Raw genomic sequence first — 17406 nt, forward strand, 5'->3', positions numbered from 1 at the left:
TTTACCTTCACTATTTTAGTCTTATTTCTGTTATTTGTAATTTTCTTTTCTTATCAATAAAATAAAAAAAATTAAAAAAGGAAATGAACATAGGCAGCAGTAAAAATGATAGGAGCCTTTGGCACATGGATTTTTCATGGGATGCTCAGAATTTCTTTGATGGAGAAGATAACAAGTTTCAGGCACAGAGATGAGAAAAGGCACAAGACATGGTGGCTTAATAAAATTAGGGTTAGAAGGAAGAGACGAGCAGAGGAAAATAATAGAGAAAAAAGAATAAGGAGAAGTAAGATCTTGAACTGAAGTTTAAACTATAAATGCTATAAAAGCAAGAGAAAGCTACCAAAGAGACACACACAATGGCTGAAGAATGATGAGAACTGAAAATGCAGATAAGTGGTTTAAAAAGAAAAGTGGGAAGAACAGTGAATAAAATGCAAGATAGACTGGAGCCTGGATAGTATTTTAGTAGGAGGTACAGACAATTTAAAAAAAAAATACTCAGTGGAATTCAGTTTAAGCAAAAAAAAAAAGCCAAAGGACCAAACACTTTCAGTTTTTTTCTACCCTGCTCTTCTTCCTGCACAGCTAATAACTGTTGACCAACTCTAGTAAATACCTTTAGAAGAATTTTCAAAATCCTGTCAGGCTACTTTATCAGTTGTAAAGTAGTAACTATATCCTGCTTAGTTCTTTGCTATGCAGCACAATGAGTGCGTAATTCACATGACTGCTTACCAACACAAACAATGGAACTCCTATCATTATACAACTCTCTGTTTGGCTCTTCAGAAGCCACACTGATTGGCTGGTACTGCCTGGGGTGGATACTTTTTTCAGATGGCAAATTATAATAATTGAAGTTCAACAGTTAAATCTCAGGAAATTCAGATATATTTAGGAACTTCCTAACCTCCCTCTTCCATATGCTTAAAGTACCAGTAAGAAACAGGAGTTGTCTCATCTTCTGATTATAGAAAACCTAGGTTTAACTTCTGTACCCATGTAATTATGCAGACCATTGTGGGATAAAGGACTGTTGCTTTTTATCCAGATTTTATTTGCGTCAGCATGGAATAAAAAAATACAATTTTACAAGCAGAAATCTCTGCCAACATCCTGGGTACACTTACTTGGGAGTACGTTTTATTGGGCATAGTGGATCTTTCTTTTGAATTGTACTTATTTATTTAATTTTCTGTTTCTTACCTTATATCAAATATCTAATTTCTAAAAAAATGTTTTCCTATTTTACCACGTTTATGTGCGTGTATGTTAAAATCTCCTGTCCAATAATTATGCATCATCAAGTGGATTATAATTTACAGCATAAATCCTAGAGTTTTCTATACCTCAAGTCCAGAGAAATGGTTTACTAGTTCCTCATTTTTGTAATAACCTGGGACCATGCAACTCGCCCACAGACAACACTCACAGCAGGACACTTTATTCCATCACCCATACATGTCCCATGACACCTTGTCTGGTTTCTCTTCCAGAACACCCTGAGGGGATACGAACCCCTGCCTACCAAGTCATACCAGCTTGGACATGTGTTTATCTGTAATTAAACAATACATTCAGTTCATTCCTTGGCAACTATACCTTTTATACAAGAAATGGAGGCATCCTTAAATACACAGAATGAAATGTATTAATTAAGTGTAATGATCCCGTTTCCCTAAAGAGACAAAGATTGTGGTCAGTGAGTCCCTCTGAGTGCAAAACTACCACCTTTATTTCCCGAGGTAGGTCCTTTAGGCCTCAGAAGTGAGTAGTAAGCCCCATAGACAAGCCTGAACCTTAAAAGTAGCCTTGATTGCTTCCAAAGCAATAAAACATAGGCTATGTGTTTCCTTATACAGTAATACATACCAGCCTTGTAAAATAGGACAGTAGGATCCTTATTTGCAGTAGCCACTATTAACCTTCTTTCATCCACATTGGATTAAGTTATAGTCATGCTGTATCAAGACACTAGTCCTCTGTTGAAGTTTTATATTTGTTTTATTAAGAAAATAAAGTAGATCCATTAGATTACAGTTGTAGCTTTAAAGTTTAAGCATTGAGCATATCCATCTGTTACAATGTTTAAATAAATTTACAATTTCTAATTAAAATAAAAACAGCTAGGTAATCATCTTTGCTCTATGTTCCTACATGTTGGCATCTAGAAGCTGGGCTATTCCCCCCTTCTTCTTTCTAAAGAAAAACAAGCCTCTGTGTCTCACATTCCACAGCATTCACCGAACCTTTTTTCACATACACAAACCCTCTTATTCTACATATCTTTAGGACCTCCTTCCTAATTACTCTTTCAAGCTGTCAACCCATGAAGTCCAAGCAGGTTTGATTCAGAACACTCCAATCACTATCCAAGATTCTCATGATTCAGGCTCCAGGTGTCTTATCTTCTCCAAGTTAGTGATTTTTGTTGCGTCTCTTCTCTCTGGACTGTTTGACATTGTGACTTAGACAAACAACTCTGCATAACAAGTTAATGAAAAAAATCTATTTTTAAATCCATCTTGTTGTTTAATTGTTAAGTTGTATCTGACTCTTCGTGACCCCATGGACCAGAGCATGCCAGGCCCTCCTGTCTTCCACTGCCTCAGGGCAGACACATTACACAGAACCTAATAGACTCCATTTTGGTACAACTACAATTCCCAGTTTCCTTCCATTTCCTTACAATAAGTACATACTGCATGCTAATCAGCTGTTGGGAAGACAGCTTGACCTTCAGTAATTCTGCCACCAATGCCATAGCTGAAGGTCTTCTCTGGCCATAAGGGAGGTGAAAATCTTCATGGTAGATAGAAGATGAAATTTGACAACGTCTAATTATGGGCAGATGAACAATGGCTAGACTCTTCTCTTTTGGCCTCAGGTTGTGATGAAAATGCTTGTGTATAACTGTTCCAGTTAAAACTGAAAATGTGGAATGCACAGGTTACTTGTTATTCCAAGTATGCAGCCCCCAGCCAAATCTTGGCATGTCATGTGGCCTGTGGCTCTCAAACTAATTTCAAAAGTTTTCTATGCAAGCAACAGTTTAGACGAGAGCTTGTAAAATTACTCTTAACAAAGGTTGCCCATCCTTGTGTTACTCAATGGCTAAAATCCTGTGGCTTGGTCTAATGAACCAGACTACACTAGGTCCAGCTGGACCATAAAGAAGGCTGACCGCCAAAGAATTGATGCTTTTGAATTGTGGTGCTGGAGGAGGCTCTTGAGAGTCCCCTGGACTGCAAGGAGAACAAATCTATCAATTCTAAAGGAAATCAACCCTGAGTGCTCACTGGAAGGACAGATCCTGAAGGTGAGGCTCCAATACAGTACTTTGGCCATCTCATGAGAAGAGAAGACTCCTTGGAAAAGACCTTGACGTTAGGAAAGTGTGAGGGCAAGAGGAGAAGGGGACGACAGAGAATGAGATGGTTGGATACTGTCATCGAAGCAACCAACATGAATTTGACCCAACTCCGGGAGGCAGTGGAAGATAGGAGGGCCTGGCGTGCTCTGGTCCATGGGGTCACGAAGAGTCGGACACGACTAAACGACTAAACAAACAAAACACTAAGTCCATTGAATCAAATGGAATTTGGTGAGTCAACTCTTGCATAAATTTAATTGATTCAAGTAGGCCTCCCTTAACTGTGACTTGTTTTAGCACAGTAAGTCACAGTAAGAGTAGGCTCATTTAAATCAACGGAATTTATGAAGTTCACATACCAAATCCCCACTGATTCAGAGGGCCTATTTTAGTGTGAATTACTGTGCTAAGCAACAGGATTTTAGCCAATGAATACTAATATTAGTCTGATAAAAGCTAATTTGTATGTTTGCTTTACATAATCATACCATGCTCCAGGATCCCTGTCTCTGTACTACCTTGCTCTGATTTCCAGAGTTTATTCAGCTGTCTGTACAAAGAAAAATAGTTGCCTTCTGCAAACTGTCTATGTCCTGTAGTCATTCCGTGAACTGGTATTTGACAGTACCATGTACAGTTTAAGTATACAATGCTATTAATCTGCCTGACATGGTTTAAGCATTATAATGTACACAAATAGTTGTGAACCCTCCTGCATATATTCTAGCCCAAGTTAGGGACTTTAAAATCCTATTGATTTAAACTTCAAAACTTGACATGACACTTGGATGAACCACATACAATTATGCATTAAATTATTGAAATATTAACGTTTGGCCAAAGCCTGGTCTTGATTTTTTTTTCTTTTTTTTGGTCAGACATTCTTTTCAGTTGGCTTGTACTGAGTAAACTTATCCCACGCAGTTGCAATTTTAATGCAAAAGCATAATTAGTTGGGGCAATGGTTTTCAACTGGCAATACAGTACTGGAGCGAAGATGACGTTTGAGGCTAATACTTTGAGAGCTGATGGCCTACAGAGAAACGAGGTCGCCTCGGAAACAACCCACCATTTCCAGGATACTACAAGAACCAGCAGCCTGGTCTACAGGGAAAAATAAGTGTTTTGGGAATGATGAACGGCCTTCTGCAGTAAAACAGATTCTCAAAGGAGCATGGGTAGGACTTGTTTACACGGAGAAACGGGGATCACGTTACATCTGTAGTCCTGTTTGCTCGGGTGTAAATCCCACGTGGACCAAAGAAATTTACGGCCAAGCAAGCGAACAAAAAAGGGATGATATGATGTCCCCCAGGCGCATATTTGAAATTCGTTCCCGCTTCCTCGCAACGGGTCCCAAACTCAGCGAGGGACCAATCCAGAGCGGGGCGCTTGCTGGTTTCAAATACAAGCGGCTCCCTCCTCTCCCGGAGCCTTCTTTCCGCTGCCCTCTCTCCAAACTGTGGTTCCTTTAACTCCTTCTGGAGCCGAAGAAGGGAGCCTCCGCGGCGCGCCGACCTTCCCCGCCCGCCCTCGCCTGCAGCGCTTTTGAGGATTACTGGCTGCACAAAGCCGGCTGCCTGCTCCGGCCCAGGGAGGGATTTACCTGCTGCTGGCGAGCAAGCGCTGCCGCCGCCGCCGCCTCCTCGCCCCAAAGGCGTCGCGGCGTCGCCATCGAGAGGATTGCGCGGCGGCTGAGGCAACGCCGGGGACCCCGCTCGGCGCGCCCCCCCCTGCCCTTTCGCGCCGGGGAGAAAACTTTTCGGCTCTTCAGGGCGGCTCTTCGGAGCTCAACTCGCCGGCGCGGGGAGCCGTGACGGCGACACCGAAGGCGCCTCTCGGCGGGTCCGGGGAAGGGGGGCGCCCTTCAGGCTGCCAGGTATTCGCATGCTTTTTATTTTTATTTTTCAATGGTTAACCTGGTAAGCGGAGGCTTACGCCCACGTGTTTCCACGGGAGGGAATTTTCCTCACCCCGGACGGCTTCGTTGGGTAACTGGCGGGGTGGGGGGCGGCGTGTAGGACTTGGAGCCCGCCTTGCCAGCGACCTCCACAGGGGTGGCGTTGTTCTTATTCTGACCTCGGCTCCCTCTTCTGGGGCCTAGGCGGAGAGCCCGGGCGCGTCGCTTGTTCCTTTCTCGTCAGAGGTGATGGATTTGAGCTCGAGTTTTCAGACGGGCTAGTCAGAAGAGAAGGGCGCGTTTAATGGCAACGCTTTTGAGAGCTTTCCAAATATCAAAACCTCAACCCCCCCACGCTCTCTCCCCCCCTTCCAGGAGGCTTTGGAAAGGCTCGTGCGCCCCGCTGAGCCCCTCCTCCACCTGAAGTCTCTAGGATGTATGTGTGTGTTTTTCCCTCTCTCCACGTGCCTGAAAGTATTTCGTGCCACAGCACCACACTTGTTGCTCAAGGGAGTCTTGCATCAGAGTCGTCGCTCTCATTATCCACTCCCCTCGCGCTCTGCGTTAATTGTTGCAGGAGTTCCTGGGTTTGCAGAGGCGTGAGTGCAACGCGTTGTAATTTGCAAACGCCAGGGGAAGAAGGGTTGGGTATTCGTCTGAATCTTGAGTAAGCGCATGAGCGAGACATGAGTCAATGCACAGCCTTCCTTGGCTTCCCCCCCTCTTTCTCTTTCTGCGTCGAGATGGCCGTCAAACTCTGCCCAAACAAATCCGGCGGCCTCCTTGTCAAGGTAACCAACTTAATCCGCTCCTGCTTGGGGACGCAGGATGCTGGCGCGGTGGGAGGGGCGAGCGAGGAAGCGGCGTGTTGCTGCTAACTTGTTTATTTACAGGGCTGGTGATAATTGTTCTGTTTCCCAATCGATTGGATCGACCTTCCCGTTGCCTCCAGAAAAGGGTTAGGGTTAGGCTGTTACCACTCTACCCCTAGGAAGTTAGATGGCCTGCACTAATGGTAACTGGCAAGCTGACAATATTATATAGGTCACTGGGAAATAATTCCAGCTTAATCGCCTTTACAGTATCTTTTTGGCTAAAGGGGAAAAAGAATTTCCTCTTACCATGCATATGCTTGCCTTTAATCAGAACAATGCTCTTTGGGAATAAAGTTTACAATAGTTTTTATTTTTATGTGTTATGTTTGTACAGTATATCTACTCTAAAAATAGTACATTGGTTATAATAGCTGCTCCTGAAATGTGATATCTTATGCATATTTTCTAAATGAGTTGCTAGCAAGGACTTGCCCCCTTTACATAACAGTTCTCTTGACTTGGGATTAATATGAACTCCAGCTAAATCACCTGTTGGACATATTTTAATTTTACTATTTTATCAATAGTGTTTGCTTGTTAAAATGCATTTTGAGAATCTACTACATTACTTCAATAGTGTCATGAAGTATTTCCTTTAGGGTTGTACAGTGAGGCCAAAATTGGTCATGAAAATGGTAGTCATGTTTAAAAAAGGGGAGTGAAAAGCTTAAATGCACACTGGGGAGTTGTTAAAGAGTCCTAGAGTTTCTTTAAGCGCAACACTGGCATACTGGTAGTTTCAATGAATTGAGGGCAAATAAGGAGTAGAATAACAAGAGAGGAAACAACTCTGTAAGCCAGTAGGTGCTCTACCCCTCCCTCATCTGTGCCTGGGAGACCTGAGCTACCCAGATCTTAGTTCATAACAGCATGCATCCTTAGTTTTTTTGCTCAAGTCCTGACTATAAAGATATTGCTCTGAAACATTTTTCAGAAGTCCTACACTATAACATAAACTTGTGCTACTGTATAAAATCAGTGTCCCATGAATCAGGTGGATGGATAGTTCACAGACTGGGAGTGCCCTTGAGTGAGGAGTTGGATTCCCCAATGTGTCTCCTGGGAGAAGTACAGCCTTGGACAAGCTGCACAATCCTAGGATGCCTTCAAAAGAAGGGAATAGTAAACCACAAGTACTTTATAGGCAGAAAACCCTGGAAAGAGTTGCCGTAAATCAGAACTGACTTGATGACATAGAAATATTGAATATCAGCACCATAGGTGCCAGCAGAAAGTGAACCATCCCCCCCCCAAAAAAACTACCAGTCCACTTATCACTCTCTATGTGACACGTGCAGCCGTTGTCAGTCGCATAGCACGAATTGCAGAAGTAGCCTGGCTGGCGCTTCCCCTCCTCTCCACACAGATGACCACTCAACAGCTGAGTGGGGAGATTCCTCATCCCACCTCCTCGCTGGAGTGGTTGGCCATGTGGAGAGGTGAGGAAGAACCAGCCAGGCTACTTCTGCGATTGGTGTTATGCAACTGATGATGGCTGTGTGCCCTGCATGGAGAGCAGTAAGTGGACCAGCAGTTTCAAATCCCCATTGAGCCATGGAAACTGACTGGGGGAGTGGAACTGGTAAAACTGCTCCTTAAATATCTCACTTGCCTTGAAAGCCCTGTTAGGATCACTCTAATTTGTTTCTGACTTGATGGCATAGACACACAAACGTGTTAGGTATGATGGACAGGGTTCACATGTTTAGCCTACAGTCCTTTGCATATTTTTTTGGGAGAGATGTTCGCTAATCACAGCGAGTCTTATGCATAGACACATGTATGATGCTACTTGTGGCTCAAGCTTGAAAAAATAGTTTACATTTTTTAAGTAATTTATTGATTTGATTATGATTGCTTCCACTTGCATGTTTCTAAAATTACAGTTTTTTAAAAAAATCCTTGATTAAAATAGGTTTACTTATTGCTTTTTTGAGCATAATTGAGATAAATATTAATTGATTTTAGTCTGGTCTAATAATCTGTAGTCCATAACCTAAAAAAGCCAATTAGTTGTGCCAAATGATTCAACAGGCACTTCATAAGTCATCTGTTTTTATTGCCCTATGGGACTAGAAAAATGGGGATTGTAAAGCACCCGGCAGGCTGCGCAAGTTGGCTGCTGAAATTTGTTTAGCTTGGTGGTTCTTAGGGTGAGCATGCTTCAGTGAAGGTAATCAGTACTGAGATGCACATAGAGAATTAATGTATTACTCATTGATATATGAGTGTTTTTCTGTTTTCTCCTAGATTATAGTTTGAACAACATTTTAATTTTTGTCCAGTTGAGGTCAATTTTTAGCATATTGTAATATGCTATAGGTAAAGGTAAAGGTTCCCCTTGACATTTTCCGTCCAGTCCTGTCTGACTTTAAGGGGCGGCGCTCCTCCCGCTTTTCAAGCCATAGAGCCAGCACTTGTCTGAAGACAGTTTCTGTTGTCACGTGGCCAGCGTGACTAGGTTGGCGAGGAGCTGGGACAAAGCAACGGGAGCTCACTCAGTTGCGTGGATTTGATCTTACGACTGCTGGTCTTCTGACCCTGCAGCACAGGCTTTTGCGGTTTAGCTCACAGTGCCACCACACGTGTGTGTGTGTGTGTGTGTGTGTGTGTGTGTCTGTCTGTCTGTCTATATGCTAAAAACAATAGCATGAACCTGTTTGCCACACTGATAAAATTATTATCTTTTGAAATTGTGTTTTTACTCTGCCATCTGGTTTTCACAATAATTATTTGTGATCTAAATCTTTTTTTAAAAAAGGTTTTGTTGGAAATTACTTTGGTGTTACCACAGACAATCTGGATTAGTTGCTGATACACAGAATCTTGTGTCATTAATGGCTTCAGCTTTGTCTGGTGTTTGGCAATGTAGGCTAGCTGTTATATAATTTGTTACAAACACAAATTCTTAATGTGCGGTTTTTACTAGCTAGTTACTCATCTTGTTATATTTTAATAGATTTAGCTTCCGCATTGACACAGTTTGCTTATGTCTCCATTTTTTCCTGCCAATATTTGTAGTGCATTTTATGGTGCACACTATAGGTATGTCATTCACTGGAATACTTTCTTTTGATTCTGTATTTTTTTCATAGTCTAGTGACTTTGTTGTGTTTCCTGCTAATTTTGATAAATTCCTCTTGAAACTTGCATCCAGTTTCTGAATTTGTTAGTTGGAGAAATATGTCAGCACACCAAGAGCTGCTTCTTTATTCCACTTTTCTTGTGAGTGATAGTGATATTAAACTTAACGCCTTCTATGTAATTTCACATTTATTTTGTAATGCTTAAATATGGCTGTGCATCAGACTGGGCATATGGTAATACAGTCCAGTGATGGCTACAGTGAAAAGAGAGAAGATACCTTAATATAAGCAGACTTGTAAGTATTTGATTCAAAGAGGATCGCTCTGGCTTTTCTGTTTAATTCACCAACATATTTGCCATGCACCAGCTTTATTCACCATATAGCAGTTTGGCCCTTTGTCAAATCAAAGATCTAAAAACCAAACCGCAAATTCAGTTTCAATTTATAATTGTAGCAGGAAGCAGGAGGATTCCTGCATACCAGCTGCCCACCACAATGCGAAGATTTCTGCTTCGAAATCCTCAAAATAATGTCTGTTAGGTATGCACAGTGTTGAGGGTGCAGGACAGGCCTTAAAATGTGCGATTTGTAATGGCACCATACTACCTCTTTTGTAAGTCACATACCCAGCAGGTATATAGCTATAGTTAGTACTTAATTGATAGCAAATCAGAACCATTTGTGAACACATATACAGTGTGATCAGCATTGCTTGTTAAATTTTAACCTGTCAGGTGTCATCCAGTTTATCTCGGAGTGTAACTGGGTAAGTTGAGAAGGTCAGTGTTACTGAGAGAACCCATTTATTGTAGCATAATTCTGCTTTCCACTAGTTCAGGGGTGGGCAGTTAATTTCTATAGGGGGGCCACATGAATAATCTGAACTGTGTTCGGGGACCGAACCAACTTTACTTAAAAATAAAATGAAACAGTGATGTTATGATTGTTTTTATTTTAAACTTGTTAATCTTCACAAATACTAAAGAGTTTTTTTGCGGTATGTTAAAGCTACGCGACTGATCAACTTTAGACAAAAAGCTACTGTATAAATGGTTTCGATGTTCAAAACTGTCCGCGTGCTGGACAGGAGCGGCTCGCAGGCTATATGTGGTCCTCGGGCCGCACTTTGCCCAGGTCTGCACTAGTTCTTCCTCGGCATGGGATATTTTGGACTTTTTTTAAACTAAAGCTCCCAGAATTAGAGGCATCCACACACAATCAGAATTCTGGTAACTGTAGCAAAAATTCTCAAGTCCTCAAATGAGTTTCAACAGGCACTTGTGGCTTGACAAGTCCCTCTCAGCAGTGATGACCATTAGCTTGAGGAGGAAGAAAGTGAATGGGGCTGGCTGTGTTCATGGGAGCTGTAAGGGATTAGAGTGACTTTCAAAAAATACCACCAGTCCCCCAGTCCCTTGTTCTGTTAGTGAGGTGGGGGAGGTGAGTATGGGAACAGTCTGCAAACAGTAATACCTATTGGTTTATTTTCAGTCATGGGTGTGGACCTAAATTGAGTGTATGGTTTCACCTAATAATGTTCAACTTGATGCTTAAGCTGCTGTTAGGTTTTATCTATGTTCTTCAGTAACGGTGACTGTCAGTATTCAGTTGATAACATTCATTATAATTCTTTAACAATTGCCAATTTGCTCTTTTAGTAGCTACCTTTTAGATGATTTTATAGTGTAGTAGATTAAAGTTATGATCATTGTAATATCTGAGCCCTGTTTCATTTCTCTCCTTCAATTTTTGTTGTTATCTTACTCTGTCATTTATTGAATGTAATGTATGTTGAACTGATACTTCTATCTTCAGAGTAAACAAACTACAGTTCTGGTATTACATGATGACAAGTTCTATCCTCCCTCAGCCCCTTTGTTTCTGATCTACTTATCTTTTGGCTAAGAATTTATCAACATCTATTGCATCAACTGATGCTGCTGAGATTGTGAAATACAAGATTACTTTATCAGATTAAAATGAAGGAAGGAAACTCACATCAGATCACAACACTTATTAATGAGCCTTCTCTCTCTTCACTAGATAATTGTAGACCAAGGGATGCATGTATATAGAAAGTATTTTTATAAATGTTATCTGCCACACCCGTGGGAAACTTTTTTTTTAACTTGTCATAAGCAACACAAGCCTTGATTTGGTCACATCTGCATAAATACTCTAGTTTCTGCAAATCTTCACTCCAGTTGTCAGCTGTTTGAAATAGGCAGTTGAGCCATGTATACAAAATGAAAGATGTTTCAATTAGTTTGGATAGTTGAGAAGTTGTAAAACCTTACCCTAGAAACATTTTCTACTGAAATTACAAAATTATACTCCTAAGAGGGGAAAAACCCTTTGATTTAAAGCAAAAAAGAATGGTTTAAGTATATGCCCCAAGCAAAAAATAAATTCAGGCTACAGGTCAACAGCCCTTCTCACTAAAACAGATTTTTAAAAATAGGTATCGTTTACCCCAGCTAAACTTTCACACCATAATTGGTTCTGAACTTAGTCTCTGTAGGTGAAATACATAAAGGAGAGGCTTCAGGCTTTCAGAAGGTGATAGTATTGGTAGAACTCCAGCATCTGTGAATAATAGCTATTAGAAAAAATAAAAATAACAAAATTCAGAATCCACCATTCCTTTCAGTGGGGGGCAGTAATACGGAAACCGCTTTTCCAACTATAACTATTTGGTAGGTACAGGTATTGTATAGATTACTTTAAAAAGATTGTATCCTTTGATGAAAGTACTTTACATCTATGAAATGCCTCTGCAGACTTATATATGGTAGACCTTCTTTTGCATTTTGGGGGCTGTCTTTATGACTGTTGTTGCTGGTCTGGTAAATCAGATTTCCCCACACCCCATTTTGTCTTTAAAGCATCATGCTGCAATTATGTTTAGTCATTGTAGTCAACTGTCTGCTATAATATTCACACACTGGTCACATTGGTATGCAACACTAAGCTGAAGATCCTGATTTATTGTTTCCATGTGGTGTCATGGTGGCTGTTGCTAGATTACTCTTTCTTAACCTTATAGAAGCAGAAACGACTGAACTCACCAGAAACCAACTAGGAAGCAAACAAATTTACCTTTATGTCTCAAATGGGAGTCTTGGTTAATTTTCACCTTAAAAGCCAGAATCTAAAGCCAAGTATAGTTTCAAATTTCTGTCTTGTTTGGGAATGACAAACCAGGAATCCTTTGCAGATTTAATGCTAAGGGATTTGCTTTCTGTTTAGCATCTGGTTCCTTTAGCTGTTCCTGCTGATGGAAGGAGCCATATGGAAGTGGGCAACATGCATCAGCATCCTGATAGAAATAATAACCTGGAATTATCCAGGACTGTTACTAATCTTACTGTGCATCTAGCCACTGTTTTTCTTTATAGCCTTCACACGTTCTCCATATTTAATGATTGCTGGATAATAGTTAATGAATAATTTTTTCTTGGAACACAAGTGTGTGTGTATAGATCTCTCTCTCTCTCTCTCTCTTTCTGTGTATGTGTGTGTGTGTGAAAAAGAGAGAAAGCATATAACAGAAATGTGAGAAGGAAATTGGTACATACTTTCATATGTGGTGGGAATGTGAAAAAGTACAAAGATTTTGGAAACTAATCTTTAAAGAATTAAATGACATAGGTAATAAAGATATAGTATTTAATCCTGAGATTGCTTTGTTATCAATATTTGAGAATGTGGAGTATGATGACTAAAGAATTGATTACCAATTTATTAACAGCAGCTAGACTAATAATAGCTAGGTAATGGAACTCAAAATCTGAATTTTGAATGGACAAATAGTATAATGAAATATGGAATATAGCTATAAGTGATAAGTTAACTTGTAATTTAAAGGTCAAGAAAGGAGAGTTGAAAAAGAACAATTTTTATGATACATGGGGTAGATTTTTGGAATATGTGTTAACAAGAGGAAAAGTGAAAGCTCCAGATCAAGAATCAATGCAGTTCTGGGGAAGAGGACAATAAAAGAAGAAGAATAGATGGAGGAAAAAGAAAATTATTGCAAGAGGTCCCGTCTATGGTGGTGAGAAACACAGTTAATTTGTATTTTGGTTTATATATTTTATGTTTATGTTATAGTTTAAAAAAGAATAAATAGTTCAAAGTAAGACAACTAAAAAAGGCAAAAAAAAGAAAAGAAAGCATATAGCTGAGATGATGTCTTATACATATTTCTAACTGCAAACGGAACCATTTCCTGTGACCTTTAGAAAAAATCACGAGTGTTGCAATCATTTTTTAAAGTTACACACTCTAATGTTATGTTCCAGGAAAGGAAAATAGATGGCTGATGAAAGGTCATATTTGTATACTACAGCTACATCTTAAATCTATTTTTAAAAAATGATTTATATCTCATCTTTCTGTCAATAACAGGCTTCTTGGCAGTTTTAAATTAAATTGAATAAAAGCATACAATAAAGAAATCCACAATCTATACCATGCCTATATTCCTATACGACTACTTATTTTAAAAAATCTTAGGCAGTTAACAAAATTAAAACATACTTAAAACAACCAAATCCAGAAATACAAACATCCTTAACCATAAAACATTCAGTGTTAATACTTCTACAAAGAAACACATTCTGCATAACTTTCAGAACTACATAACTGTCAGTGTCTCTTAAATACAGTGGTGCCTCGCACAGCGTCCCGGATTAACCCTCGCTGTGTGAAACATCGCTGAGCGGTAAAAAAAAAGCCAAACTTAGTTTAATGCGTTCCAATCGGCTGATTTACTCACCGTTCAGCGAAGTTTTTCAATGGCCGGCAGCCATTTTCGCGCCCTCCCCTCGCTTAACAAGGGCGCGAAAAAGTTGCGCGCGGCCATTTTGGCTGTTCCGGTGGCCATTTTGTTGCCGCGGAACAGCTGATCGGCGGGTCGCAAAGCGAAGGTCGGTAAGCGAACCGCTTACTGACCTTCGCTCTGCAATTTTCGCCCATTGGGGCCATCGCTCTGTGATCGCATTAGCGATCGAAAAGCGTCACCGTAGAGCGAATTCATTGCTCTATGGTGCGCTCGTTCTGCGAGGCACCACTGTAATGAAGGAGAAGGCAGTGGAAGCTAGTATCCATTATGGTAGTTGGGGCAGAAGGCACAGAACATGGGGGGGGGAACCGGGGTGATATCCAGAGCTGGGGGAAAATATAGGTACACATACACACCCTGCTGCTTTGTTTTGCCTCATTGATCAGTCATCTTCAGAAGACAAATAGGATGTCTTCCAGCTCAGAGGGGCAGTAAGCAGGACAAATTCAGTAGTCGGGCTGAGAGCACCTTCGGAATAGGCTTGTGGGGAGGACAGACCAGCTCTGTCTGTGAGGCATTAAACAGTGAATAGAGATTGACAGATGGGAAGCCAATTTGTTGAGAAGAAAGGCTCAGGCTCAGAAAGTTCAAGCAAAAGCAGTGGTGACGTCTCAGCATCAAGGAGAGGCATTTGGAGAACCATATATTCTGTGAGTTATGTCAGTTTGCTTGTGGTTTCTCTCTGCCTTGCCTGAGCTCCTTGAAATGCTTTACAAGATAGACCATCTCCTGCTTTTCCCTGCCTCTTATGATTTAAGGTGACAGATTAGTTCCACTGGACTTTCTGGTTTGAGGCACAGACACTTATGACTGCTCTTTGAGAACTGAGCTGGTTTTGACTAGCTGCCCATGAACATGACATGATGTGACATCAAATATACAAAGGCAAGCAAGCATTCACAAATAATGCACTACAGGAGGAGAGAGCTAGTGGGGCCCTGACTTTCCAGCTATGGATAAGAAGGCAGCAGGAATGAGAAGGGGAGGGAGTAGTTGAGGTGGATCAGTGACTCATTTGCCCTAATAGATGAGCCTCTTGTGGAAGAGGGCATTTTAGAGGGTAGCTACACCCACAGAGAAGGCCCTTTTCTGTGTTTCTGCCAGGTGGCACTCCATGTTGCAGTATAATCGATAATGTTTCTTCTGACTATCTTAATGTTAAATTTTCTAATGATTTTGTACAGAGGGACTTAATTTTACAAAGAACCTTCTGCCTGGGTTGTTCAAGACCTTGTATGTTAATTATAAATCTTAGAAGTAGCTCAGTAGTTAATAGGTAGCCATTTCAGTTCTTTCAACACCAAGCATCGTATGTGCACAGCCTGTCAGACCACTTAGCTGACGGTCACATTCTATACAGTTGCAGGTTCTGTTGCATTCTCTACTTGCAAGTTTGGCCTTGTAGAACTCAGATGCAAAAATATGATGCCCTTGATCACTGGATAATGTTTCTGTGGTTTAGTGGATGGTTTGCTTATTTAGTGTAGCGCACTGGTTCTTAACCTTTGTTACTCAGGTGTTTTTGGACTGCAACTCCCAGAAGCCTTCACCATCAGCTCTGCTGGCTGGGGTTTCTGGGAGTTGCAGTTCAAAAACATCTGAGTAACAAAGGTTAAGAACCACTGGTGTAGCGTATGGGGCTGGTCAGGTTCATAGCTTAGTTCTTTTGGTAGCAATTGTGGGCCAGGGAGAGGAGATTTTAAGGACAGGGAATTGCTTGTTTTGTAATTTTTTATTTCTTGTCCTGGCTTAGACAGTTGCCTAAAGAAAGGGATTGTACTTTTTACAATATCATCCCTTAGAAAGGTTCTTCATTTCAGAAGCTAATTTTAGAGTGTGCTGTATGTAATGAGTATTGTTACTGAACATACTCTTCTCTCTGCCCTGCTCAGGTGGAACTGAGGTAGAACAGAAATTAACTGTTTGGCTTTTGGGGGAATAGCTGGCAAAGGAGGAAATAGTCTGAAGCCTGATTTTCCCACCCAGTAGATGAGAATATGCTCCCGTGGTGAAGATGTATCACTTTGTGCAAATCCTACTTGCAGTCTAATTAAATGATGCCTCATAGAAAAAAAAATGTCCACAGAAGATCAGGATGTGGAGGATGAAAATAGGCCAGAAATGTTCTTTCCAGCACATGATTTTTTTGTTCTCTCTGTCTCTTGTTTGTTCTGGGGTATTGAGATGTAGACCACCTGCGGTCTTGAAATGTTACAGCCTTGACACAAGAGTTTTCAGTACTTTGTGAGAACTAGGCCAGAGGTTTTACTTTCTACCTGGCAAAGAAGGTAACGTGAGGGAAGCTCATTCTGTTTGCTTTTTAAGGAGCAGATCAGTAGTTGTGTGCAAGCTCAGAGGATCTGGGTGCCTGGCTGTTTTGAGTAGCAGAAGATGGCATTACCTTCCTCCCTTTTCCATATTACACTTAGGAAATAGAAGGCATTTCCCCTTTATGCACATATATGTTTGCTTACTTTATATCAGAGCTTGGAATGTTACTTTTTAAAAAGAACTTAGTGTATTGCTTGTTGTATTTGGGGAGCTGCTGTTGTTATAGTTTCTTTGACTGTACATTTTTTATTTTAATTTTTTGCTACAAGCTGCTAAAACGTGTTGTTGGCTAGAAGCAAGAAGAATACAGATAAATATTCTCTGATGGGCAATTCTGATATTGCACTTTGTAAATACTGTATTTACAAAAGCCAAAGCCAAAGACTGCTGCTTTTGCCACTTGGGGTTGATAATGGTATAAGCTCTGAAAACATTCAGCCAAAATTACTCTGAAAATGCTGTAAAACACCTTTAAAAGTAACTTTTGCAAATAACTAGAAAATGCAAGTCAGTACACTTCAAAAGGAACTTTGTCCAATACTTCAGCTTTGTAATAAATGATTGCATTACTTGTTACTCAGTAAGTAACTAGATGGGTTCATCACATTTGCTTGTAATTAGAGCTCTTATTAAATATAGTTTTCAAGAGTTAATGATATCTGATGAAACAAAGCAGCAGTTTAGTTTGTTCAGATCACTTTAGATTAGTTTAAGGATTTGTTTTGCCAAGATTAATAGGACTTCTTAGTTTTTGGAAAAAAATCAGTGAATATGGATTAATAATTTGCTGTTTTTTTTAAAAAAAGCCATTGCCAGTAATTAACTAATTACTAATTTAACTAATTGTTAAATGAGATTTTTTAAAGTTCCAAGGAATATTACTAGTGATGATTTTTCCCCTCTTTTACCTTTTACTTGAATTGTGATCCTATAGGTGTTTAGTTGGAACCAGGTTCAAGATACTGTTTCTAATATATAAAACCCTAAATG

At 40.4% G+C, this 17406-nt stretch overlaps 1 protein-coding gene across 2 annotated transcripts in view; it reads left to right on the plus strand.

The window, feature by feature from the left end:
• The first annotated feature begins 5119 nt into the window (after positions 1-5119).
• The window catches only part of FHIP1A (FHF complex subunit HOOK interacting protein 1A), a 129599-nt gene continuing 117312 nt past the window's right edge, over positions 5120-17406 (plus strand). Inside the window, exon 1 of one of the 2 annotated variants that reach the window (XM_078394775.1) lies at positions 5120-5255. The gene's annotated coding sequence lies outside the window, so the exon portion shown is untranslated. Of the gene's footprint in view, positions 5256-5765; positions 6068-17406 lie in introns of those variants that run through there. The other variant, XM_078394773.1, reaches the window with a different exon arrangement.

The sequence above is a fragment of the Pogona vitticeps genome, chromosome 5 (assembly GCF_051106095.1).
Source record: "Pogona vitticeps strain Pit_001003342236 chromosome 5, PviZW2.1, whole genome shotgun sequence".
In the NCBI taxonomy this organism is placed as follows: Eukaryota; Metazoa; Chordata; class Lepidosauria; order Squamata; family Agamidae; genus Pogona; species Pogona vitticeps.